Source organism: Centruroides sculpturatus, unplaced genomic scaffold, assembly GCF_000671375.1.
Source record: "Centruroides sculpturatus isolate CEXI.00-Female unplaced genomic scaffold, Cexi_2.0 scaffold116, whole genome shotgun sequence".
In the NCBI taxonomy this organism is placed as follows: Eukaryota; Metazoa; Arthropoda; class Arachnida; order Scorpiones; family Buthidae; genus Centruroides; species Centruroides sculpturatus.
Window position 1 is genome coordinate 378,288 of NW_019384401.1, and position 27,665 is coordinate 405,952.

Consider the following 27,665-nt stretch of genomic DNA (forward strand, 5'->3'; position numbering starts at 1 on the left):
TTCTTTAAGATCTTTATATTGATGCTGCCGTTAATGTTTTATCTATTATAAAGAGTTAAGTGTTTATATACTTTGAAAATGCTCTTATTCGAACATTTTCAAAGTATATAAACACTTATATAAACAAAGTATATATATAAAGTCGTAAAGATAAAATTTTCTCTTCATTTCGAGAATATATACGGTAGACCCTCGATTTAACGCACCTAATATCATATGGTTATTTCGCCTCGAGACGGAATAAAATTTAAAAAAAAATATTTATAATAATTAAAAGCTACGTCTGCATACATTTACATTCCATCATTATCAAACAATTAAACTAAACGTGATCAGAGTAGCAATCTTCATATAAAATCACGTCCAAAAAATCGGGGCAAGACGACGTATACGTAGTTATCTTGCCCCAACTCCAAGCAATAATCGCTTCTAATTAAAACAATTAACAAAGAGGAAATAGAAGAGAGCATCTGTTAATGCTTAAACAACAATTCCGCATCACAAAACAAAAATATTAGATTAAGAAATTACAGTCTAATTATTATTATTATTATTCGCAATTCTTATAACACAGATTAACAAAATATAATTTCCTCCACCAATTTACTGCCAAATTTCTCAATTAAATTCGCTAATTTTCGGTTATTGACGTCGTAAATTCATAAAATGATGTCTTCTTTCTAGAGACAAGCGAGTGAAAGAATTCGTCATCTTGCCTCATTTCTTATCTTCCTTCATAAACAAACAAACTAATAATCTTAATAGAAGGAAATTAATATATGTTATATATATATATATATTCAATATTTTCGCCATTGGAATCCACATAATCGTCAATAATTTATATCGTTATAACGTTGTAAATACTTCCATATAACGATTTTATAGACTGGAACAATCTCCTGGTTAAATAAAAATTATATTACTCATAAATTATTCATGAATTTATATGTTTTAAATATTATTTTTTATATAATTTAAAATGACAAGGCGGATTATTTTGTCTTTATACATTTTGCCACATTTCTTTACACTTTATCTCACTCTTCGGCTTTATTTTTTTTTATGTTTTCAATGATTTTATAGTTTAAACTTTGTGTAAAGAGTAGATAGATTGTCTGTAGATAATTATGAGTTATCATTTGTGCCTGTTTCAAAGCTGTATCTACTGTTAGTGTCGAAGGAGGGTCGTAAAGTAGTAATGCAGAGGCGCGGAATGTGATAAAAATTATGAAATGGCAGAGTATAGAAATGTAACTAGAAGCTGTTTTCATCTGGCACTTCGATCGTGCACATATATACAAGTTAATATTACACTACACTTCACTCGTTTCGTTTTATATATTGCGATTTTATCTTGAATAAATTCACATATTTTTGAAATGTTTCGTTCGAATCTACTTTTTAAAAAGGTATAGAAAAATATTACGGTGTTTTTTGGATAGATAAATCAATATAAACAGAAGGAAGATTATAATTAAAAGTCTTGAAACTCATTTTTTTTAAAATTAAAACTAACAAAACTCATTACTTGTTTATATTATATATTATAGTGTATTATAGTGTAGCGTAGAATTATAGTGTAAACTAATGCTAATTGTAAGTATTATTTGCATAAAATCTTACCAGTTTTTAGTATCGAAAACTCTTCATTTTTTCCCCCCTTCCTCGTCCAAATTGCTCATTTGTAATATTTTTAACTGAAAATAAACAACTTTTTTTTATCTTTTCTTTTTTGCTTGTCATGCGACTAAACCTAATAATGATGCTCAATTCTCCTTTTAATGGCATCTCACTTTGTAAGGTTATTTCCTATTGTCTTAATGCTACTTTCACCATTCTCTTCTCTTCTTAATACTCTGTCTGGTTAATAATGCTTTCTTTACTTTCGCTAATTATTCCCAAAAGTGTCGATGGGGTTAGAAATTAAGAGATAACAACTGTTGTTAGCAACGGAATTTACTTCTTTTATAACGAAAGCCATCTGCGGATTACAAAGCAGAGTTTAAATGGCATTTAATGTTATTTTTATATACTTTTAAAATATAAATATTTAAAATATGTACACGAAAATAAAATTATTCACAATATTTAAATAGGAGCGATGTTACATAATTCAAAAAAAAAAGAAAAAAAATGTGAAATTGCGGTTGTCCTTTATCAAAGACACGTCCTTCAAAGACAATTTCGGGTGATAATAGCTGACACTTCTTCTTAATGGTTACTAAGCAACTGATGATTTTCTTTTCCTATTTTTCTTGTTTTTGTTTTTCTAAGTGCAAACACTAAGTGGAAGATGCAAACAATTCCATTTATTCTTTTAAATCTATTATATCTCCGATCGTATCTATTCCCACTTTAAGTAATACACATAATATTTTAAATTTATATATATATATAGATATATATATTCATTTTAAGGAATTTCCAAAGGAAAAAATATATATATCGATAAATTTTAACAAAAGTTTTAAAAGGCTATCGTCTTTTCACTGTCCTTCTCTCGCGTTACGAAGAGAAGTGTCATTATCAGGGGACGTCCTTAATGGGGTTATTGACAAACTCCATAAAAGAATATTGAAAACTTAATTGTGCCATTTGAAGTATCCTTGATTAAAAGCAATATCTAAATCCTTGTTAACAAATACACAATAGCAGCACTAATGATTAGAAACTGTGCAAGGAAACATATCATTATTTTGCTGTTATTTTTTTTCTTTTTTTTTTTTCATGTACAACATCTGAAAAATCGTTGGTATTCGATCGTCATTGGCAACCAAACGTCAAGAGGTTTCATTTAAAAATAGTCACAATGATATATCTTGACTAACGAGAATGTTTATAATCGGATGATAAGAAATATTCACTTAAGTCCAAGTTATAGAAAATAAAAGTTTAATGAATATTTAAAAAGTAGAGAACATTTTAACTCGATCGAGCTTCTCAGCAAAAGAAAATGACTCAAAATATGATATAAATTAGGAATGAATTTGGAACATAAAGCATACAAAAACAAACTGCAGAATGGATTAAGGCGTTTATGTGTTTTTAATAACAATTAAAAGTAAGAAAAGTTAAAATTTGAATAAAAATAATTTTCTCCTTAATTAAAAAAAAAAGTTAACTGGAAAAATCGATTTCTTTTTAATTATTTAAAAGATAATATCTATGGTTTATTGTAAAAATTTTGACATATAATTTTTCAAATGATATATTCTACATCGGATTTTTACAAAAATATTTATTTTTATTTAAAAATCGTACGTTATAAAATATGTTGATCTTAAAATTAATGCCTTGTCGTCTCTTCCTTAACAATATTCTCTAAGCAACAGGCTGTTAAAATCAATAATTCATTTCGTACACATTAATTCTCTCTCTCACTGATTTGACCAGAAATGAATTATTGACTGCCGATGTGAATTTACTACTCTTCCATTATGTCTTTCTGACTATATAACAGCTTCAATTAAATCTCTATACTCCTATATGAAAATAACAATCAATACGCATTCATTACTTTAGATAAATGATATAAATTTAATCAATTTTTTAATAGGAGCAACTGAGTATAAGACACAACCACCTGTTTCAATCCATTCTCCTCTTTCCTAACTCCCCATAAAACTTTTGATAATTATTAAGCTCCGAGTTTGTTTCTAAATTTTTCTTTTAAATATCAATTTGTTACGGGAAGAAATTCGGTAGGTAACCATAGTAACGTTTTATATCCCGTTCGTCCATTACTCATCCCAACTTTTCAGTGATTGTAGCGAACAGTTTTTATTGAAAGAAGCAAAGAATCGATGATGTGTTTGCTGCAAAGACTTACGCTTCTTACAAATCTCGGTTCCATCGACCGTTAAGAGCTGATATCTTATACAATTCCTTTGATTTCCTGGATAATAATAATGACGTAGCTCGGGAAAAAATATTTATTACCTGCCATAAAAACTCCAATAATCGACCACCATATAAAATTTCTCACGTTAAATTCTCAAATGTCCGATTTAACTATTAATTCTATTCGTTTTGAGTTAGCCAATTGATTCATTTAGAAAATTTTTCATGCTTTTTTTTAAGTAAAAAAATAGGAAAAAATTCTTTAAAAAATTCATTTATCTTAATTATAAAGCATCAAATAACGTTTAATTATCTGATTAACATTTTAATTTTTCTACGTAATTAAATGTAAATTTTCAATTTTTTTTTAAATGAAATTATTATTATTTTTTTTTTCTTCCTTTCCATTCGATTGTTTTATGTGATTTAGTATTATAAACTGTATATATAAGGCTATTGTATTAATAATCCCTTTTAATTAATAACCTTTATATATCATTCTTGTATTTCTTAAGCTAATAAATTTTAAAATGGATTAAATTAAATATGAATATNCAATGAATCGATCTAATTTTTCTCTAATTAAATTCTTATTGCGGTTTATTTTTTTAGATAAATAACGAATAAATAAACGTTTAGATACAAGAAAAAAAAAATTCATTGAAAATCGAAGAAAATGAATGAATGACGTATAGAAACCTGAGTTTGCTGAATAATGCTTCATTCACACAGCAAAGTTGATCTGGAATGGAGAAGTGAATTGAATTCAACTCTTTCACAGCTTACAACGTTTATCTTGTAACTAAGTTCCATTCATTTTACCGTTCCCTATCATATTAACAATTTAAACTTTACCTTGAACAAATTTAACTAAGGAATAAAATTTCCTATCAAATCCAAAATGTTTTTAAGCTTAAAATATTTATTATAAGATAATTATTAAAAAAAAACTCTTTAGAAACGATTTTAAAAATAAAAGATTGCTCTATGTTATATAAGATAATTATTAAAATAAAGAATTATCCAAAAATACGCTTTAAAGTTTATCAAAAATACAAGAAAATAATTAGCTACCATCAAAAGACTTTTGTATTTTGTAGCTCTTAAATGCTGTGATGTAGCAGAAAATTTAAATAAAGAATAGGAATTTGTAAAATAGATAATGTTTAAACTTAAATAATAATATTATTAGACATTAGGAATTGTATAAACGTTTAAAATGTTTAGCTTACTCGAGGCAAGAATTCGTGCCTTAAGCTGTAAATGATCAACTAGAATTGGAGATGAAGATAATTTTCCAACATCCGAAGATAGCCAATTAAAAAGCATTAGAATTGTTTATAGTTCTTCCTCTTAAACAAACATAAAACGTGTTTTTAAAGGTAGAAGCTTAAACTATTTGTATACAATTAAATATAATTGCTATCGATTTTCAATTTGAGAAATCTTAACTAGATAAATTTTAAAAAAATTAAAATTATTGTATAAAAATAAGTTATTGGTTCGTATTGACTGAAATTAAATTTTATCAAAAAATTATATCGGATGCGAGAGAAAAAATCATGTAAAAGTATATATATTTTTTTCTAATCTTTATTCAAATTATTTCTTATTTAAAATTTAAACACGTATTTATATTCAAAAATTAATAAAATTTAATTTTTTATAAGCATTTTTTAATTAAGATACCGCTAAAATTCCTCCCCCCCGTTCACTTTTATCTAGCTGTTAGTATGGAGAATGTGTTGAAATTATAAGTAAACTATTCGCTCAGTAAATTAAGCATTAATTTTTTTAATTATGAAAAATCATGCACTACTTATTACTGTTTTCTTATATTGCATTTCGGTGCATTCTGGTTGATGCGGATGGCAGTTAGACAAATGGTACAGTGCAACCATTTGTATTCCTACGGATAACGTACAACAAAAAATGTAACTGCCGCTTCTGGTGTTGAAACCATCCAAAAATCAACAAGTGTAATTATAATTTACACACCAAATTAGTAACATGTACAGTACAATACAGACGTACAGTACAGTACGCTCTCATGTACAGACAGATATTTCTAAAGTAAACAGATGTGACTCTTCATTGTATAAAAGTTATATGCACTGTATGTTAAATAATAGAATTATATTATTATAACATTAAAATATTATAAAATAAAGACGAAATGATGTAAAAATGATCAATATATTTACTTATTAATACTTTTTCTCTTCCGTAGGAAGAAAGTAAAGCGAGGAAGCGTGAAAATATGCGAATAAATTCGCTTTAAAGTCCACGCTTATTTGCATAGTCTCTAGCTTTCTTCCTGTTATATTCTGGTTCCTGTTTTGATTTTTCTATATTTTCAAACAGTAGCAATGGTCGATTGTATGAAAAAGTATATTCGACGGTCTTAAGATCGATCCATTTATCTATTATGATTCGTATCTTGCGTTGCAAAAATCCATTAAAACTTAAATTTAATCCATTCATTTACAAACAAATCTGTCAAACATGAGTTGCGATAACAAATATAAGTCAAAATAAAAATTCAAAGTCATGCACTGTTTTATTTAAAGATGGCCGACAAAGTCGATTCGTCGCATTTAACAGGTACGAGTCTCTCTCTATCTGTTGATTGCGTTTTAAACATCGTAAAAACATTTTAAAAAAATACACGAAAGATAATAAAATTTTAAAATTCAATAAATCGTTATCTTAATTTAAAATAATTTATTTAAAAAAATTATTAAAATTATAAAATTTTTTTACCTTTCTATCTTAATAAATCGCAAATTAATAAGAACGAAAGAAAAATCTTAAGCATATAAAAATTGTCATTTAATCTTGATAAAATATTTTATATAAACTCTCAATAATATAATTTAGAAATGTTTTCAGGACAATCTACTACAAAAAGATTACTTTCTTATAATCTTATGATCTGCTTTTAACAAGTGCTATACTATAAACAGATACATTATATATAACTATGTTATTATATAACTTTAATATGTGTCGGTTGTTTATATAAAGGCATTCCATAATTAAATACATATTATAGTCAAGAAAAAAATATATATAAATGTAGTTTTAGTAATTAATTCAATGAATCGATCTAATTTTTCTCTAATTAAATTCTTATTGCGGTTTATTTTTTTAGATAAATAACGAATAAATAAACGTTTAGATACAAGAAAAAAAAAATTCATTGAAAATCGAAGAAAATGAATGAATGACGTATAGAAACCTGAGTTTGCTGAATAATGCTTCATTCACACAGCAAAGTTGATCTGGAATGGAGAAGTGAATTGAATTCAACTCTTTCACAGCTTACAACGTTTATCTTGTAACTAAGTTCCATTCATTTTACCGTTCCCTATCATATTAACAATTTAAACTTTACCTTGAACAAATTTAACTAAGGAATAAAATTTCCTATCAAATCCAAAATGTTTTTAAGCTTAAAATATTTATTATAAGATAATTATTAAAAAAAAACTCTTTAGAAACGATTTTAAAAATAAAAGATTGCTCTATGTTATATAAGATAATTATTAAAATAAAGAATTATCCAAAAATACGCTTTAAAGTTTATCAAAAATACAAGAAAATAATTAGCTACCATCAAAAGACTTTTGTATTTTGTAGCTCTTAAATGCTGTGATGTAGCAGAAAATTTAAATAAAGAATAGGAATTTGTAAAATAGATAATGTTTAAACTTAAATAATAATATTATTAGACATTAGGAATTGTATAAACGTTTAAAATGTTTAGCTTACTCGAGGCAAGAATTCGTGCCTTAAGCTGTAAATGATCAACTAGAATTGGAGATGAAGATAATTTTCCAACATCCGAAGATAGCCAATTAAAAAGCATTAGAATTGTTTATAGTTCTTCCTCTTAAACAAACATAAAACGTGTTTTTAAAGGTAGAAGCTTAAACTATTTGTATACAATTAAATATAATTGCTATCGATTTTCAATTTGAGAAATCTTAACTAAATAAATTTTAAAAAAATTAAAATTATTGTATAAAAATAAGTTATTGGTTCGTATTGATTGAAATTAAATTTTATCAAAAAATTATATCACAATTATTTCAAGGATTGAAGAAAATAGTACTAAACAATGTCGCAAGATGTCGCCACGTAATAAGAAATAAGTATTTTATAAATACTTTTTTCTAATTTTTAAACATTTTATTGAAAGAATTAAACGTAATATATCTTATTTAGAGACACTAATAATTTTATATATTTTTTATTAATTTAAAAAAAGGGAATGTTATCAAATAGTCTCAGTACATAAACATTGCAGCATAAATCATTTAATTAAAGCTCATTTATATTGATTTAAAATATGAGACTTTGTATATTTCTTTGATAGATTAATAACTTAAAATTTTTGAAATAACTTACCATATGATATACAAAAAGTGATCTTAGTCAAGTTAAAAGTGATATTACAGAACAAAGGCAAAAGAACATCTGTAGTGGCAGCACCTGGTCTTACAGGTGCTTGTCAACATTAAAAGTTAGAAATGATCTAAAAAAAACGAAATTGCCGATTTATGATTTCCTGTACTTGTAAAAAAACTGAAGATAAATATTACGAAAAAAGACATTAAGCAGAGTTCTTTGTGTACATACTTCTTTATATATCAAAACGTGCTTTAATCCTGGATTCCTCCACGATAAAACATGATTTTCTATATAAATCTAAGATTAAAATGATAAACGGTAATAGGAAATACACAAAGAAAACCCGCTACGATCAAAATAAATTCAAAAAGTTTATTGATATAACTTTCGACTCGTATATTCGAAAAAAGCAAAATTGTATATTCAAAGTCGTCTTTTGAAAAATTCAAAAAAAACTTTCCATTTATTATTCCTTTAAATTATGATTAATTGAGTTTAAAATAACAAACGTTTAAATTTGCTTAATGTTTTTTTTTTTTTAATTTCTAAGTAATTATATCATATTTTATGTCTGCGTATTATAGGCGATAAGGTTCGTCAAACAGTTTTTACTCGTCGGCCATCTTTCATTAATTGTTTATTATTTAAAAGTATCTTATTACTCTTTGTTATAAATCTTCTTTCACTAAAATATTTTTTTGTTTATTATTTTTTTTTTACAAATTCTAATTAAGTTTATTTACGTAAGTAGTAGATATTTCTAGTTTTGTTTATTCATTTCGTGAGTTTCTTCTTACATTTTTTTTTTTTTTAAATTACTGGAGAAGGAGAATATAAACTACTATATTCTTTTATCTTCTAAATTTTCTAAATGAGTAATACTGTACTCAATACGTACTAAAGCATATTTTATTTTTCTACAAAGTATCTAATCTTTTATTTTAAATGCTAAATTAATTATGTCATACGTTTATCAGTGAAACATGAAAAAATGTATGAGGAACTCTATAGAATTATTTTTGATATATTTCTATGGATTTTGAGTTCTTTCGTGCTATAATTTGTGGCGCCATCTGGCTACAAATTTATTATAGAAATTTGTTTTTTCGCTTTTAAATAGATTTATGTAAAATGTATGTAATTTTAATTTTAAAAAGTATACATATTATGATGTTTGAAAGATCCGAAAACATGTAGAAAAAACATTTTTTTTTTCCCATCTCTCTCCCTTCCCCGACTTGACGTCACCGTCCATTCGGAAGACAGCTCCACCTGGTACCCAACATGGCTTCCGGGAGGATAGTGGCCTATTGATGCAGTGGCACAACATTAGGATTGTCTCTTAGTGCCGGCATTTCCTTCACTCCTGCATCTTCTATCGGGTGAGTAGCGTTTTACAATCACCTTTCTTTTCGGCTTTTTAACCATCTTATTCATACCTTAAGGTTAACCTTGAAATTTTAATAACTGGTCGTGACGTCACAAGAAAGGCGATTTTACAAGTAGCGTTAATTTTAACGATTTCTGTTAAGGAACCAACGGTAATTTATTTATTATTGCGTAATAATGCGTAGTTGATACGTAATTATTTCGTCATAATTACGTCAAATACGACGTCTAAAGAAATCTAAATAATCATTTACTGTTAGAAAAAAAATCGATTTTTTTTTTTCGAAAAATCGAACTTATATCTTGTTTATAAAATGATTACCTTATTTTTTTTATGTATAATTTTGATTTTTATCGTAAAATATAAGAATATTTTCGTTTTTTTTCCTATAGTTTTTGCTACGATTACGATTAATCGATTAGCTTGGAAGCTGAATCGAGGTGGATGCGATCAAAACAAAAACACGTCTTTGATTCGTAAAAGAAAATAAGGAACATTCTCACGCCGATTAAGCTTTATAATTATAATTTAAGTAACGATCGTTACTTTTTTTTTTTATTTACGCAGTGTAATGAATGGGATATAATTTCCTTCCTACAATTTACTGTAATTGTAGTAGTAATGCTGCAACGTTGTAATAATAACAATGGTTAAAGAACGCGTCTCATAAATTGCCATTTTATCAGGCGGTGTTTTGCTCTGAAGCATCTTATAAAAACCCAACAGAAAATACGATCTTCAATTTATTTATAACATTTTTTATTGAAATTCTGAAGAGATTTTACACATTTCTGATCGATAAAACTGCTTCCGAACCATTTAATTATCAAAACTTTGTTGAATTTCTGTTAAAATTTAAAAGGTTAACGTGTTTTATGACCATAACGTTTGCTCATTTTTACAGAATTACTTCATATTTAGTCGATTTTATATGGAAACAATTAATTTTTGTAAAGTAAATTTCTCTTTAACACGAGTCTATTGCGTGAAAATCCTTGAAAATTTAATTACAGAATTCAAAAGAGTTGCTTCTTCGAATATTTGTGGTCCTTGATAATCAAGTTGTAAATGAATAAAGGATAAACGTAATAGAAAGTCTTTCGCGAAAAGCACAATTATATTTATGTCTCTAAATATTTTATTTACACAGAATTATTTTAATTATATATATATATATATGGTACAGTTGTAAAAAAAATAAATAAATAAACACTTCTAAAGCGTCACGTTTTAGAATGTTCATAAAATTCGTAAATATTTTTATTAAAATATATTGTATTAAGCAAATAAGCATACTTGTTTAGTCCCAGATCCAAATTTGCCGCTAGAGAATCTATAAACCCATTTTTCTACATAATGAGAGTTGGAATCGGCGATTCGGAACGGGTAGAAGTATGGTATTTAGAATGCCATTCATGCTATCATTCCCTTGTGTGTTTGTAAAATTGGATATATGAATATACATATATATTTTTTAATTTATTATTATTGAATAATAGAGTTAAAGTCTACATAAATTTTATGTATCTAAACAAATCAATTTGTAAAAAGTTTCTAGATTTTATGTTTCCTTTTCCATAGATTTGTCCACTAGAGATCACTTCGATGGGCCATCTGGCGACATTTATCAGAGAAAACGAAACGCGGCAATTGCCCTTTTTGATAATAAAAATACAATACGCTGCCTATGAGAACGTACTGTACTGTACATTTCGTGTTAGTCATACGGGAAAGGCGCGTGCGCCACGTTGTTCCCTCTCTGCCCGGTCCATTTTGGAGGGGGTGGAGGGAAGGATTGTCAAAAAAAATTTTTCCTGAACCATCATTCTAAGTCACTGTTCCTCTTCTACTCTAATGATTAAGCCATACTCGAATGCACAGTTCACGTCACGATCCTTCACGTGAATGGATCGTGAAAAATGGATTTGTGAATATAAATAATTGATAAAAATGTGGTTTAAAAGACGTAGCATTTTCTCAGTCTTACAACGATTTATGCTTATTAATAGCTTTTTAAATCCAGGGAGAAATTACTATTTGTCGCAAAAATAATTACTATTCATCAGAATTTAATAGTAAAGAGAATTTACTAGATTTAGTAAAGCAACAAATACGCTACAAAAGGGGTGTCAATGATGAGACCCCTTTTGTAGCGTGTTTGTCGTCAATAAAGTGCAGCTTAGTAATTAATAGACGGACGAGATCCAGTTGGAAATTACTTTTCTCGTTTAATTTAGTGACGATAAACACTTTATAATGCATTAATAAATCTACCAAATATTTAAAAAAGTTGTTTGGAATTCCAGAGATAAATTATATTTACGTAGAAGGGTAAAATTTTCATAAAGTCCATCTGATTCCGGTAGCATCGATTTTTAAGAACGTTTCGTCATCCCACGAAATGGCTTATGGATTTGTGGTGCTTTCTCATATAATTATCGATTTAAAGATAAAGAATATGTCTTTCATAGATTCCGGATTCAAAGATTCTTATTTGATTCTTAGGACATGAGTTGAGTTATTGCTCATATTTCTATCGATATAGATTCTGATCCGGTTTTTACGAGTTTCTCTTTTAAGCAGAGGCTTACGAGAGAAACTTGAGGCAAGGGCAGCAAGCAGTCTAAACCACACTGGAGTACACGAATTTGAATTCTGGTTAGCTCAAAATTTTCTTATGGATGGATTAATCCATTCATGAAAACTTGTGGAACGGTTCATTTGGCTAAACCATCATGAGGGCAATGGGGAAATGATCGTAAGGGAAAAAACACCTTATTAGTGTCTACAGGGCAAAAATGTTTTTAAAATATTCATCAAAAGCTTTGTTTAGTTTTAAAATGCTGTTATAAGATTGATAATCAGAAGAATGAGAGCATGTAACTTTCTTGTAATATATTGCCATAGTTACAAAAGTACATTCAAGAAGCGCTTTCTCGACAGAAATTTATGGAAATTTTATTTTAGTATGGAGTTTCCATTTGGAAGAGTTACGAGTTGCAAAAGGCGACAAATTTATCTTTTGTTTTTCGAGAGGATAATGTCTTTCCTGATAAATTTTTCGTACCCAGAAATAATCGAAGAGAAACCCTAGAGAATATTTTTTTGTTTGAGATGGTCCTAAATTTACGAGAGGATTTCGGAGTTCGTTTTATAGAAATCCTCAATCTTCTGTACATATCGTTCGTTCGAAAAGTTGAATGTAAACTATACTTCTTTGTCACGTCTTTCTAGATAATTTGCTGGATCAAGTCTTCAAAATATTATTTGCTGTTGATTTAGAGAAAAGATTAAATTTTGATCCTTTAAGTTTAATGAATTAAGTTCCTTTGAGTTTCTTTGAAGATATTCTAAATGTAATGAAAAACTTCTCACCTACTTGCAATTATCGTAATTCGTAAATTAAATATAAAAATGTATAATGACTAAAAATTATATCCTGATGTTATGATAGTAAACAACAGCGCAACTTTATTAGATATTATACTCATAATAATTGTTAATGATATCTTTTTCTAGCAAAGGAAACGATGTTACAATCTAGGAATTGAATGAATTACTTCGCCATCATTTAATAAATAAGTAATTAATTACACTAATAGTGTTAAATGATGAAAAATTTGTAATGGTCACGTAACGTAAAGTGATTGATTTTTACAATAGTTTAAGTAGATCACGCAGTTTCGCATATAGGGTCAGCAGTTCGTTTCCCGAAGGGACCACCCGTTAGCTCCTTATTTGTGTTCGTCAGGAATTCCTGGAATGTAAAAGATTAATGAAGGGTTATAAGGAATGTCTTTTGTCCGTATGTAAAAGATAGGGGATTCGTATTCAGATTATGTGGTAAGTGGACGTATAGTATATACAGTACTACTGCTTTACTGTAACTATAAATCACTATTATTGTGATATTAAACTTTGATAATATTACAAAGTGTAAAGCCTAACTTATGAATTACACGTTGAAAAAAAGAAACTAAAAGATAAATTCAAAATATTAATAAAAACGTCTGTCTCTGGATGAGATCTGAACCTGAAATTTTCATTTTATAGTCTGGTTCCAGAAAGAGGAATGTTTCTAATGGATTCTATTCCTTGGTTCTGTTCCAGTAAAATATAATAATTTAAAAACTAAAATGAAAAATGACGTGAATTTTAGTTTCTCGTTTAAATAGATTTTTTTTCATTACATTTTAAGTTTACATTTAAAATATTTAACGTTAGTGAAATTCTTTAAAAATAAAATGATCAAACATCGGCAAATCGAAACGTATTGTAAATAGATAAATTAATGTAAAATATTCTTATTGTTACAATATATTTATGACACGTACAATACACGTTGCCATGCAGTGAAGTAGCTCGTGTACTTTGATATATCTATGGTTACCGAACCTCCTCCACGAAAAGGGGGTGGTAGCTTATCCACTCGCATACAACTGAAACATTTCTTTTAAAGTGCGAAAATTTTTATTTGTCAATTAGTGACATTATTCAAATAAAAATCGGTTGTAAAATTAACGAATTTATGAATTACGACATAAACGCGGTCTATTTTATCCCCTTTAAACTTCATTTCTGATCTAGATCGTGCAGAAGTGATGGATTAATGCCACTTCATATAATAACTGCAAGGAAATAAACGAAATCGATAAATTTGATCCGTGTTTGGGAATTTATCGAGAAGACAGTTCGTCTCGCTTTTCGCTTCTCGACGAGGAGAGTTGAATGGAAACGTCGTTTGTTTGTTTGTTTGCTTATTCTTCACCAACAAAAGAAAATTCGACACCGGAAAAGCAACGAAATTGTTTCGTCACTTCCGGCAAAATTCGAATTTAAATGCTACTCCTTTGCATGGCGGATTGAACGGAAGTGGAAGGTCGAAGGGCAATCGACATTTTTTAATTACACGTCGAAAATGTCATTGACTCTTTTGGCGACGAAGGAGAACCCATTAGATGATGTCAAACTAGAAAATCGATACAGTATACGTAGTAGGTTGTCGTTTATTACGAGTGATCGCCTGGCTTACTTTAATCCGTAATCGTTCTCTAACTTCGTTTAGTTACCTTCTGAGTGGAAATATTTTGCACTCTACGACACAACTTGGCCTTTCACGAAATTGAAAAACGTCATTTCCTGCGTTTCTGATAGAGGATGCAACACGATTGCTTTTACATTATAGATGACGTTCTCGGGTGCGATATTCGATTTATTACGTATCATTTAATATAATCTGAAACCGAAATATTAATAATTATTGATGCAATTTACATCTGAACATGGTAACCGGAATCGTAAGTTTGAAGTTGCCATGACAACCTAACAAACGTCCATTTTTTTTTTTTACTGCTACCGGAATACGAGTTTATTTTTGCGAGATTGATTCTAATCTCGACGTTAAATTGCTTCAAAAGTAATTTCAATTGAAAAAATATTTTCGTATTGATTTAAATTACATCATTTCTATTTTCAATATGACGAAACACAGTACACGTGCAATATAAATATCACGTGGAATTTATGTATATACTGTATATATATATAGACGTTCGCTGCTCTCTCATAAAGAGCCTTGTTTGGTAGATAAAATGCCAACAAAAGATGTTTATTTTGTACGGTGTACTTAATACTGCTTTTCTAAATTAACTTGTAAGTTTAAATTTAAACAATGTACTGTACACACACATATACAGTATATACACACTTATGTATACAATGCTTAAATTTGAATGAAGAGAGTTTGAAAGTAATGGTTAAACAATAACATTTAAAAAATGAAATGAATATACAATAATAAGTTGATTAAAAAGATCTTAATCTTATAAAATATTTATAAATTTGCATTAATCTTGATTTTTGTACGTTGGAAATTAAATACACTGCTATCACTTTTAAGCAATTAGTCATATTTAAACAGTATTAGTAGCAGGAAAATGGCATAGTTCCATAGTTGTTGGTGCATTGATCAGTTAACTGTTGTTAAGCGGTTGTGCGGTACTGGATGTTTTATTGTATTGTGTGGTACATTGCATTTAATGTCATATGTAATAAAATTTTTATAAAAATTATAATGTAAATGTAAATCTATTATTAGTTAATGAATATAAAATTTAAAATGATAATTGATACTGTATCAAAATATTTATTATTAAAAATTATCTTCTGTGTGTTGCTTAAAATACAGATTTTCTACCTGATAGTATTTTAAGCAACATACAGAAAATAAAGATGAAACTTTATCAATGATACAATTTTTATTTCTATCTTAGAAATCCTCTGTAAATTAATATATGATTACATTCATATTATTGAGATATTTAAAAAGATTATAAATGTGTAGTCGTATTAGCTATATTGTTGTATTCAAATTTTATTAGAAAAACTTATCAAAGAAATGAATGTTAAATTTTTTTATTGTTTGTTATTTAAGTGTAATTTAATGTAATTTGATATACATATCAATTTTCATAGACCACATTTTGACAAATCATCTTTACAATTGTTTTGGCTATTTTAATCAATGATTTTGATATACCATATTTTTGCTTTTTGTATAGATATTTACTTCCACAGTTGTTTTTCAAATTAGATTATTTATTTAAGCATTTTCTGTAATATATTATATATATATATATACAATATAATTTCATATCAATCTAGGAAAGCATTATTCATTATGTTTGCTAATCAGTGGCGTGCGGTTACATTTGATGATAGGGAAGCTGTTTTCCCATAAAAATTATAAACAAATACTGGAAATGACAAAAATAAACAGTTTATTTATTTTAATTCTAAAATAGATACATTGACATGAAACAAAGATATAAGAACTTAAAATAAAACATCACATGATAATGAATGAAAATAATTGCATAATATGTATTTATATTTTAGAAAATACTAGGGAAGTAGATCCATAGATTCTATTGACTGCATGTCACTGTTGCTAACAGATCTTTAAAGATCTGTTATCTTTATGAATTTTGCTAGATATTTCTAGTTAAGAATCAGTTTCTTAATATATGCACTCTTAATAAATATTTAACATTAAAAAGTATCTTATATAATTAATTTAAAAAATTTAAACTTCAAATACAATTTAGCAGAATAATAATAAAATAAATATTAAGAAGATGAAAAGATTAATTTAAAATTATAAACAAATCTTTCATTTTTATATGTGTATAATTTTGTTTGAATTTTTTTACAATAATAACTTTAATTTGTTTCTGTTATTTAATAATAAATAAATTTTTTAAAATTAGAGACAATAGAAAGAGAATCATACATCTTAAAAGTTTTCAATGTGAATTAGTTATTAAACAGTCATTATCAGTTATATAAATCACGCAAATTATTTCTTACATACATAGAAAATAGCTAATAGTTTTGGCTTTTAATAAACAATTCATTTTTCTTTTATTAGTATTTTAAATTATGTTGGGAAATTTAAGTGAAAATGTTTTTTAAAGTTTTATTATTTTATCCAATGTAAAAGTAGAATAATAATTAAAATTAAGTATTATAAAGACTACTAGTATTATCAATAAATCAGCAAAAAATTGAGTATTATAAAAATTAAAATTATAACTAAAATGTGTCCTATTATTATTGTTTAAAAGGAGTTGAAAAATTGCTTTTTCAGCATGCTTTATGCCATTTTCGAGTTACCACTTAGGAATATAGAACAGAATGAACAGAATTACTTGATAAACTTGAGCATTATATAAAGCTATCTTAATATACTTATATAAAGCATAATAAGATAGATAAAGCATAAATCAGAAATTTTTAACTTAACACAAATAGCAGTTTATTTTTCCTTTTTGGGTTTTTGATGTATTTTTAATGAACTCAATTTTTTTTTTAAAGCATGAAGTATATTAAAAATTTAGCATTTAATTTTTTTTTAATAGTTCCAAGTCTTGTAAACTTAAATATGCAAAACATTAATTTTATATACTATAGAAACTTAATGTTTTTCAAGGAACTGATGAAAAAATACATTCTATTATAAGTACAGATGTACAATTTGCATAATTATAAGATTTTACTTATCCATTGATGATAGCATTCTTTCTTTTTCATTAAAATTTGAAAATATTCTTGGCATTTTTCTGTAATTATATTGATAATGAATTTAACAATCTGAGCCAACAAGCCAACAGTTTATTCTTTAAACAATTTTATTTCAATGTTTTATTCAGACTAACAATTTTAACAGCATAAAATCATACTGTCTTGAAATTTGTCAAATTGAGTTGGATTATTAGCGAGTTGGTAAACAATAATTTATTTTATTGTACCAGTGATATTTTTGTTAGATATGTCATTGCTTATTTCTGGTTGTGTAGATGGTATTGGTTGTATACAAACACATCATTGCACATATCATTTTGCTTATCTATTCTGCTTCTGGTTTCTCTTTTTTCCTTAAATGCACTGACTACAGTGCAATTTTGATTAAGTTACCATATTTACTTTCATATAAGACGAGGTTTTTATTCATTTATCACAGCTTCAAATTCCTAGGTCGTCCTTATGTGCGAGCAAAAGATTCTTTGCGTTTTTGCAAATAATTTTTGTGAACTGTGTATTCACATTTTTTACCGGATGCTTACTCTCTTGTATTTAAAAACATAAGTATTTTATCTAAGTTGTTTGAGTTGTTCTTGTATGTTGTCAGGAGTAAAGATGAATAGCAATAGGAAAAGCAAAGCTTTTGAATTGAATTCAAGATTGAAATTTCAAAATCACACAGAGCACAATATAAGGTTTAATCCATTCCCACATGAAAATTGATGATTATTTGGAAATCGTAACTCAGAGAAACTCGTAAGTCTAATTGACGGAGAGTGGATTTGACGGTTAAGAATTGGCAAAAAAAAAAAAAAAAAAAACAGGTTCCTGATCATCCAGCTTTACATGAACAAATTATGTTGTCAATTTTACAAGATTTTTCCTTAGTTTTTAAAATGCTAGTATTTTTACGGGACAATGTGTGCATTTATATTCATTTGATATTTTAGTTGTGATTAAACAAAATAAAATTAGAATTGTATTAATAAATCTAATTTTTCTTTATTTTGATCTTTAAAGTCACACCTTGTCCTATATGCGAGGTCGTCTTATATTCGAGTAAATGTGGTATTTTGTTTCTATTCTATTTATTTCTTTGTTACTTTGAAAATTGACTTCTATATTTATTAACTTATCACTTGAATTTCTAAATTAAAAAAAAATGATATTCAAACAGAATATAATAAGTGTTTAAAATTTTGAAACTGTTTTGTTCTCCTGGCCTTCCAAGGATTTCTTTGTATAGCATCTAAGTTGTTGTTGTTTCTATTTAATATTTAATTATTGTTCTATATTCTGATTGATCTGTATTCTGATCTAAAGTTGTTGTTAAATATTCTGATGAATATTTATTCTATATTATGTACATTTTACCTAATCTGTTACTACTAAAATTATTTACAACTATAAAACTTTGTCCTTTATTAATAAATATTAATAAAGCACTGAAACAACTATATCTTAAAATGGGTTCTTTTTTTCTAATTCAATGTCACGACTTGGTGAATTTATCGACACTTGGCAAATAATTTCAACTTTTAATTCATACAGATACGCGTTTCGGGCTTTCGCCCCTCTTCAGTCTGTTACATAGATAGGTTGTATCTTGTTCTTTTTTGTTCCATGGACTTCTTTTCCATTCAGGTCAAGGCCCCCCCTTCTTGGAATAATTTAAATGCATTAAATAAAATTACAAAAGAAACCAGTTACATGGAAATATCATTATTAAAATAAAAAAAACATATGATATAGTAATATATGTGCTTCTTTCTTAACACAATAATTAACAGTACAATAAATTTAAAATATATGAAAGTTAAAGTTGATTTTTATCCTTCCAAGCATATAGATCTCTAAAAACTTTCTATAGATTTCTGGTTAAGGACTTATCTTAAAAGTGAGTTTGCTTGTTTCTAATTTTAGTAGCAGAGTGGTGTGATAAGTCCTTTATATTTATTATGAATAAAACACACCTTTAATAATCCAGCTAATAAAAATTAATAAAGTAAAAACGTTTTCGATCATTTCTTAACGATCTTCTTCAGTTACCATAACATAGAATAAATTGAACACAAAAAAGAACGCAAACACAAAATTAAAATATAAATAACGGAAAATTAGCTGTGCTGATAAAATAAACGAAAAATATAAATTAAGCCGAAAAAATGTCCCTTAACAAAAATAAAAATAAATAAAGCCATTAATTCTTGTAAAAGGATTGCCATGCGGTAGGTAAAGAGTCCACATCACTATGGTTGATGCAAGCAGTTTTCCTGTGTGCCTTAAAGATCTCTAATTTTTCTTAAAGATCTTCTATTAGTTGTAGAGAGTTGTTAATCGAGAGTGGATGGCGATGAGCTTTAGATTGGAATAATAATAACCCTTATGGTTTGTTACTACAAGTGGACCAGGAGAGTGATAGTATTGTAAATTTTTTGAACATTTCCATCGCTTGCAAGCAGGGAGAAATCAGGACCAGCATATACAGAAAATCATGCTTTCAACCCACTTTAATTCTGCATAATTCGATCGATCCGTATCACATCAAATTGGCGGTCTTTAGGTCCTGGATAAAAAGGGCTTATACACATTGTAATAGTATGAAAGACACGATGGTGGAGCTAAACTATATTCTAAGGATTGCAGAACAACAGGGATACCAAAAGGAAATCATAAGGAAACTTATTACAACCTTCCAAACAACTAAACAACGGCATCCTACAGTAGACCATAGACAAAGGATGGTTTTAAATTATGTCCTGTTTTTGAGACAAATACATAAAGAAATGGCCAGGGCTAATGATTTCCGAGTGCTATATCGACGCAATCCTACAGTTTTCAAGCTATTAAGAAATGATAAGAAGTGTTATGACTGGAAATCGGCATCAGGGATCTATTCTATACCATTACACGATCAGTGTTTTAATTTGGATTTTGTCTACGTGGGTGCAACAATGCGCAACTTGCAGCAACGTATCAAAGAGCATAAATATACGATTAATAAGAAACTGGACAACACCATACTATCGGCTTACGCAACACAACACGACATTCGAGTCCATTGGGATCGAGTGGAAATAATTAAACCTACGACAAATTTACATACAATGAAATATCTGGAAAAATTAGAGATCTTTAAGGCACACAAGAAAACTGCTTGCATCAACTATAGGGATGAAGACTCTTTACCTACTACATGGCAATCCTTTTACAAGAATTAATGACTTTATTTATTTTTATTTTTGTTAAGGGACATTTTTTCGGCTTAATTTATATTTTTTGTTTATTTTATCAGCACAGCTAATTTTCCGTTATTTATATTTTAATTTTGTGTTTGCGTTCTTTTTTGTGTTCGATTTATTCTATGTTATGGTAACTGAAGAAGATCGTTAAGAAATGATCGAAAACGTTTTTACTTTATTAATTTTTATTAGTTGGATTATTAAAGGTGTGTTTTATTCGTAGTATATTTATCCAGTTGGTTCGTTATATAAATTATATTTATTAATTAATTTAGTTTTTAAAAACAGTTTTTCCAGAAGGTATTTCTAACATATTAGGCTAAGTGCCATGTGACATCCCAGTGCATTACACTCAACTTTTCATAATTTGCCACATGTACTGCTGGTGTATCACACTATTACTTAGTTTATATTACAATTTTTCTCATTGGCAAAATAGTGTATGTTGTATTGATGGATATGTTGTGCCTCAGAAACGTCTGATTTTTTTCCAACATAAAAAAAAATTTAGGTTATCTTTTGATTTGAATGAAGGAAAGAGTTATAAAGATTAACTTTTTTTTAATTGAAAATAAAGAAAATTGTTGGATCAACTTCCTACTAACTACTAAAGAATACAGTGAACATAACCTGTTTTTTGGGTATTTCTTTGAAAATGTATACTGGATATCACTGGTTTGTGATATTTATGTGTACATTTAGATTATTTTTATTTTGAATATTATATGTTGAAACATTCTAAGCAAAATGCCAGTTTTCCTTCACATTTATCACACTAAGTTGATACTCTCTTGGCATTTTTCATTGCTTCATGTCTACCAACTGTCTTGAGTACTGTGTAGCATCTTGACCATCTTATATGAATCTTTCTATTTCTGTTATTTTTCTCATTATATTCTTCTAGTCTGTGGTTTTTCAATGCAGAAGTTTGTGTGATAGGTACCATACTTGCAGTTCAGATAAGGACTTGATGATAGATTGTATGAAATTGGAAATTTGGTAATTCTTGTTTTGAAACTCCTTATAAATGATCAAGGCATTTATAACAGAGATATTCAGAAGAAATTTAAATGCTGTCTTGTGGTATCATTTGATCCTCTTTCTGAATAGAAAAAAGTAGCTGGCCATTTGATCAAATATATCAATCTTTTGTTTGGCAGAATTATAAAAGATAATTATATTTGGTTTTCTTACTTGTTCATTTTTTTGACTTTGCTTTCCAATGTCGGTCAACAAATGATAAATTATATTTGGTTGCGAGCATTATAACATCTCATTTGTTCTTCTATTTTACTACAACTATTCCATTGCTGTTTTAATAACTTTTCCCTTTTTTAGCTTTGTTTTTGTTACTTCCTTAGGATTGCCTTTTTGATTTTGACATAAAATTTTCACAAGTTGCATTTGTTTTTCAAGTAAAGCCTTTGCCAGAAAGAAAGATGTATAAAAATTGTCTGTAGCAACAGTTCATTCTTTCATCAAATATTTTTCTGAAAGATCCATTACTATCTTTGCATGGTGAGTGATTTCTTCAGTTGGCACTCCTTTTTCTCCAGAATCAGCTTTTCCAACAAACACACAACTAGTATATATGTAACCACTGTAATCACATAACTTGTAAACTTTCACACCTCTATTTGTGAGCTTTCCTTGGATTATACTATCAAAATTTGAGACAAACATGCCAGAAAAGTATACTTTCATCAATGGTTATTATTTCCCTAGGAATCTTTATAGCCACAAAATTATTTTCAAGTTTCTGACTTTTGCTAATCAGTCTGTTCCAGCATCCTGACTATTGATAAAATGAAGGAATTTCAATAACAGTTGAAATTGATTTTGTCTCATAATGTTGGGAACAAAATTGTTTTTGTAAAATATGCTTTTACTCTAATATAAAGGAATCAATGGATATTTTATAAGTCCCATGTACCATACATGACAATTGCTAAAAATTTCTTTTTCTGCTACATTTATATCTCTCCAGTTATTTATATGAGATGATCTATGTACTATACAGTAATGCCTTGAGATATGAGCACCAATATACAAATTTTTTGAGATACAAGCTGGAGTTCGGCCAATTTTTTGCCTTGTGGTATGAGTGAGTTCAGTTAAGTATCTGCTAGTTGGCACAACAAGCACAAAACTTTGAGAGTATTTCCACTTCTAGCATACATGTTCACCTCGCTCTGGAAGGATCTCTGTTGGTGTTGTGTTGTGTCGTATTTTTTTTGCCGTTATTTTGCAAAATTCCTTTAGTGATACTATGGATTTGAAGAAAGTAAATATAAAAAGCAGTGGTGAAATGCCAAAAGATATGATTTCACTTGAGGTAAAGCAGGAAATTATAAAAAAACATAAGGAAGGCATATGAGTAATGGATTTGGTGAGACAGTATGAGCATTTTACATTGACGATATGCACAAAATTGAAACAGAAAGCCTCCATAATGGGTATAACAGCAGCCAAGGGAGTAACAATAATATTGAAGCTATTCACTTCAGTCCATAAGAAAATGGAAGATCTTCTGTTTCTGTGGATAATGGGGAAGCAGCTTGCTGGAGACACTTTGACCAAGGCTATCATCTACAAAAAATCACAAACGATGTACTGAGATTTGATACAACAAGAGGGTAGTTCTTTAGCAGAAGAGGAGTTCAAAGTCAGCTGGGCTGGTTCAAAAATTTTAAAGAAAGGACTGACATTTATTCTGTTGTTAGGCATGGTGAGGCGGCCAGTTCAGATGTCAAGGCAACCAAAGATTTTGTCAAAACATTCACAGAGATCATAGAAGCCGAAACATACATGCCCAGCAAGTCTTTAACTGTGACGAAACTGGAATTTTTTGGAAGAAGATGCTGAGGAGGACTTGCATCACAACAGATGAGATGATGATGCCAGGCCATAAACTGATGAAGGTCAGGTTAACTCTTTCACTGTGTGCAAATGAGAGTAGTGACTGCAAGATAAAGCTGCTTGTCCTTCACCACTCTGAAAATCAAAGAACTTTTAAGTCACACAAAATACTGAAGGAAAAAGGAGGGCTAACCCAAAAGCATGGGTGACAAGGTAGTTCTTTGTCAATTGGATAAATTTGGTGTTTGATCCTGCCTTAAAAAAAATATCTGGAGAACAATGATCTACCATTGTGAGCACTTCTTGTTTTCAATAATGCACCAGCCCACCCACCAAACCTCAAAGACGACATCCCTGAGAAGTTGTTTCATCAAGGTTCTCTACCTTCCTCCTAACACCACTCCTATCCTATAGCCTTGAAATTGGAGATCACCAATTTTAAGAAACTGTATATTAAACATTTTTTCAAATGATGCTTTGAGGTTATGGAAAATACCAACCTCACCCTTCAAGAGTTCTGGAAGGATTATTTTAACATTATTGTCTCAAAATTATTGAAATGGCCTAACAGGGTGTTACAAAGAAGACATTGACTTCTGCCTGGAAGAAACTGTGGCCTGATGCTGTGACTGAAAGGGACTTTGAAGGGTTCAAACCCAAAAAAGAAGTAGTGGAGGTGATTGTGTCCATGGATCTGGAAGTGGATGAGGAAGATGTGAATGACCTTGTAGATCAGTGTTTGGAAGAACTCACAACTGAAGAGTTGGCAGAGTAACAGAAAGAGCAGATAAGTGATTGTTACCCCTGTGGCAGAGCCAGAGGTGGAAGAGGTTTATCTCTATGATTGAAATTAAAGAACTGTTGGCAATGTGGGAGAAATTTATGTACTTCATTGAGAGAAAACACCTGGAAAAAGTTGCTACTATTCATGTTATGGCTTTACTTAATGAAACTTGCCTTACACATTTTAGAAACATTTTAAAAGGGAGGAAGAAACAAACTTCCTTGGACAGGTTTATGTTGAAACGGCCAGCTGATAAAAGTAAAGAGAGCATGCCCAAAAAGTCAAAATTTAGTGATGACAAAAATTAATTTAGGTGAAAGTGAAGCTTTAAAAAAAAGCAAAAAATAAAGAAAAATTTTAAAAAGCAAATAAAAAATTATAAAATTAAAACAATAAAATAAAATTAGTTATAGTAATGGATAAAATGTAAATGTTTTGAAAAATTTAAAAATTAAGTGAGAAAGTTAATCTTTGGTATCATAGACTAGGTTAGCTGTTTTTATCCCCCTCTCTCCTCTGCCAGTTGGCCTATGACTCGTCTGAACTTTATGGTTTAGTACAGTTTATTACTTTATAATTTGTTTTTTCTCTTTTATTTTATTGTTTGTAAACTACATTTCTTGTTTATTAACATTTTTTCACTTGTAAGAAGCCCACAAATATAAAAATAAGGGTGAGTTTTATGAAAATAAGGGTGATTTTTAGGGACTTGGATGGATTGGAAATATTCCCATTAGTTTCAATGGGGAAAATTGATTTGAGATACAAGTTTTTTGAATTATAAGCTCAGTCTTGTAACAAATTAAACTCGTATCTCACAGCATTAGACTGACAAAACATTTCAGATGCAGTTCAACATCTCTAGATTGTTTATACAGCTCTTACTCATATATATGATATTTATGGTTATTTTTTTCCTAAATAAACTTTACATCAAAAATAAAAAATAACATAATGATTTCTATGAAATGAAAAAAGGTGTGGCCACTGGTGGATCATGCAGCAAGAGATAAAATAAGATCAACTCTGTGCCAGGTGAAAGACACATACATATGCCGACTTTGTGGTGTGACCAAATTTTATAATATTTGATGATGACATACATTTCTGAACATCTGTCTTTTTTTCTTTTTGTTTTTTTGTTTGAGAGTAAACTAACTATGGGGAATAAAAAAATAATACATTGGGACAGTCATCATGTTAAAGGTTTCTAATTTTCAAGATCTACCTTGTCTAGATCTTATTAAAATGCTCTCCCTACTGAAGAAAAAAATGGTACATCTCAAAATTAAAACCATATCCTATTGTTTCTCTTCCTGATTCCTTTGATGATATTTTATGACTCTGGATTTTCCAGAAACCCATAGATGAGTCATTACCAAAAATTATATATGGAGATACTGTATATCTAATTACTTGATTAATTCTCCTGGGATTTACTAAAAGTATTTAAAAGCTTAGATGCTTACAATTATTTCATCAGCAAGAAAATTCAGAATTGAAAAATTGACATATTCATCAGGTGAAGTAGATATGTTTTATGGAGAAGTAGAGCCTGGCCAATGATCAATCAAAATTTGGAGAAAGAGATATCTGTGTTGGTTCATCTCTGTAAAGGATAGTAAAATTGTTTCTGGACATGGTTTATGCAGGACTGGGCGAGTTAGTTTTTTAATACAGATGAAACATACATTTTACAAGTAGAAAGCTTTCATATGAGAAATATTTTTACAGAATTGGAGAGAATCCACAATACCACAACAACTAACTATGCTTAGTGACACTATAAGTTGCCATTTTACTGGAAGTATTTTTGCACCTACTCAAGCTGCACGTGTGCAATGGCAACGTTTGACAATGGTTTATAAATAAGATAAAAAAGGTTTGACAATGGTTTGTAAATAAGATAAAAACATTGTGAAATGACAAATGTACACATACATCAGTCCAATTCAATTACTAAAGCCAAGTGAACTGTTGGGCTGTAACAAGGCTAATTTAATTATTACATATAAAGTTAGGCTACCATCTAATGATAAATTTAATAATTAGAAATAAATTTAAAATATTTTGGAAGAAAAGATTGACCTGGATCTGAAAAGAATTGAACCCACAACTGCATGCTATACAGATGCATTCCAATTATGCTACCATACTGGGATTGCTGTGGTTAAAATATAAGTTGGCTTAAAGCCCATGGCTGCTAGACTTATCTTCAGTTGGTGCTGTGAATGACCAGCATGGTTATGCACAAATTAGTTAAGTAGTTAATAGCTTTGGAAACAAAGTATGGATGGAAGTCTTGGTAACATAACTTAACTGGCAATGCATCTGCCCAGTAAGCAGAAGTTGTAGGTTTGAATTTAGGATATTCTTTCAGAATATCCTAAATTCAAACCTACAACTTCTGCTTACTGGGCCATCTATTATTTCAGAATATCCTAAATTTAAATTAAGTTTATTTCTATTTATTAAATTAATCTTTTAGATGGTGGCTAAACTGTCTATTTATAGCCAAATTGTTTTATATCTAATCATTACATTAGTTTTGTTACAGTCCAAATAAATAATCTGACAGTTCATTTAGGCAAATGAACATTTTGTTTTAATTGACATTGAAATTTTATCTGTTATGTTAAAAACAGATGTAGATAATGATTTGCTTCAGTTGACATCATTTGAAATGTTGTCAACTAATATAATTTAATATGAATTGTTTTGAATGGATATTTTAAACTATGAAATGATAGCATGAATATTTCATATCAATTGGTATTCAGATTATTATTATTGTGTTTAGTGGGTTATACTCGGTACACACCGGTGGCTGTGTACTATGCCGGACCAGAGTCAAGGCATAGCAACCAAAACAAAACTAAAATTAAATGTGTGTGTCAGTGTCAGTGTCAGTATTAAGGAATTTCCTAACAATATGGCATGTATTCAATATAGTGGCCTTCTGTAGTGTGATGTATGTATTTCTACTCAATTGTAATGTTCCCAGGCTTTTGTGTAGCGTGTGTGGTATCACACCTGTACAGGAGAGAAC

General features: G+C 28.6%; 1 protein-coding gene across 1 annotated transcript in view; it reads left to right on the forward strand.

Annotated features, from left to right (window-relative positions):
- Window positions 1-9,478: 9,478 nt before the first annotated feature.
- The window catches only part of LOC111618652 (adenomatous polyposis coli protein-like), a 137,569-nt gene continuing 119,382 nt past the window's right edge, over window positions 9,479-27,665 (forward strand). The window contains exon 1 of the mRNA XM_023360208.1: window positions 9,479-9,641. The gene's annotated coding sequence lies outside the window, so the exon portion shown is untranslated. The remainder of the gene's footprint in view (window positions 9,642-27,665) is intronic.